The sequence below is a fragment of the Cupressus sempervirens genome, chromosome 5 (assembly GCF_028749045.1).
Source record: "Cupressus sempervirens isolate cs-2001-9-10 chromosome 5, ASM2874904v1, whole genome shotgun sequence".
Classification (NCBI taxonomy): Eukaryota; Viridiplantae; Streptophyta; class Pinopsida; order Cupressales; family Cupressaceae; genus Cupressus; species Cupressus sempervirens.
Genome location: NC_143122.1, coordinates 229556326 through 229558611, shown reverse-complemented (window position 1 = coordinate 229558611; position 2286 = coordinate 229556326).

The window sequence follows — 2286 nt, the reverse complement described above, 5'->3', positions numbered from 1 at the left end:
ATTAGAGACTCACAATAATACTTCTTTAACATATCCACACTTACTTTAGTGTTGAGCCCACCTCTCACATAAAAATTATACTAATATCTTAAATATATTAATAAATGAAACAACTTAAAAATAATGTTTCTCATACCTTATAAGGTCAATGGGTGCCTGATCCCTTTGTTCTTCACATTGTAGATACTATACACTTTGGACAATAAAGTTATTTACTATTTGAATAATAATGTAAATTATCATATTAGCTTAGCTTCTTATGTGTGTACAAGGACTCCTCAAATTGTCCCCAAAGTTTCCTTATTTACTGTTGAGAATTGTGTCTCAACCTTGCAAGATTTTTCCAAAAAATTCTAGAATTTGTTTGTGGTAGTTTTTGACATTTTTATGATTTGGAAATAGGTGTATTAGTTGTTAAAAATGTGTCTTGTCCCTAGAACAATATAGGAGGGATATTTTTAGAGTATAAACAACTCATTATATGAATTTTCTGGGGGTCTAGAAGAGAGGACAAAATTATGGATGAAAATGTTATTTTTGGAGTTACAAATGACAAGTGGGTAACATGTAGCATGGTTTTTTTGCCCATGGTTTTGGCTCATGGTTTTGTAAGACCACAAATGGTTTCCAAGTTGTAAATCATTATAAAAGGATGGCTTGGGGAGGTGTTTGAATCATCGAGTGTTGTTTGCAAGACTAGATGCTAGAAGGAGTCTCTTTGAGTCCAAGTTTGAGTTTGAGTTGTGGTGATGTGCTCCTGTAAGAACTTGCATTGCAAGTGTATTTTAATTTTCTTGATTTGAGAATCCATTGTGTGGATTTTGGAGGGTGGGGTTTTTCTCCCAAAAGGGTTTCCCTATGGTAATCATTGTGTTATGCGTTCATTGTTTTTGATTAAGTAAAACAGATTTTACAGGGGTCTTGAAACCCAAAAGTTTTTACAACATATCATTGTGTTTTGTTTTCATTGTTATTTGATTATATTATTATGCATTCCTTGAGATCTCTACAATAGTTAGTTGAATTTGCATAATTTTCCTCTCAAAGACTAGTGTAGGAAGTGATTCCACACACCTTTTCTTCCTTACAAGTGGTATCATAGCCTAGCTAGTTTTGGTTCTATTTGTTGGGTATAGGGTTTTTTGAGCTAATCAAGATTTGAATGGGAGCTTGTGCAGAGGTTTTTATTTCTATGTTATAGGATTGCAAAGATGGCAAGAATATTAGGGAGGATTGGTGTAGAGAATTTTTTTGGCACAAACTTTGAGATGTGGAAGCTAAAGATGGAAGATCTATTGATTGATCGAGATCTATGGGATGCAATTGATGAGAATAAGATGAGGCCTACAGATTTGAATTTAGCCACACAATATGATGTGATAGACATAAAAGCTAAAGGTCTCATCAGATTGTGTCTTGTAGACTCAATTCTGATTAATGTCCATGAAGAACCTACCAAAAAGAAGCTTTGGAAGAAGCTAAGTGAGATCTATCAAGTGAAATCACTTATGAACAAGATTTTCTTGAGGAAGAAGTTGTATTGCTTGAGAATGGAAGAAGGTGGATGGATTTCTGAGCATCTTGAAAGTTTTAATATGTTGGTGACTTAATTGACCTCAGTTGGGGTATCGATGGATGAAGAAGAAAGGTGCAAAATCTTGCTACATTCATTACCAGAATCATGGGACAATCGTGTCATGGCCATAGGGAGCACTTCATTTGTCTTGAAGATGGAGGATGTTGTTGGTTCTCTACTTTCTAAGGAGATGAGAAGGAAGGTCTCTCTGAATGCAAAAAAGGCTTTGAGTGTTTGAGGAAGACCAAAAGGAAGAGGCAAGAATGAAAAGGATCATGGCCATTCTAAGTCCAAGAATAAGGGGAGATCAAAATCTCCTGGTAAATCCAAGGTGATCTTCTGTAATTGTGACAAACTTGGACACTTCCAAAAAGACTGCAAAGAGGAGAAGAAGAAAAAGAAGAAGAAGCAAGATTCTGATTCTGAGTCCGAGAAATAAGATGGAGATGTTTTCATCATAGCCTTGGCCACTCATGTAGGTGACAATGCATGATTGATAGACTCAGGTGCATCTTTCCACATGGATCCTAATAGAAATTGGTTTAGTAAGTATGAAAAGTTTGATGGTGGTAAGGTGTATTTGGGTGATAACTTAGTTCTTGATATTGTTGGTCATGGAAGTATTCGTGTGAATTTTTTTTATGGTAGAATTAGAAGATTTGATGGTGTCTTGCACATCCTAAGACTAGCAGAGAATTTTTTATTTTTTA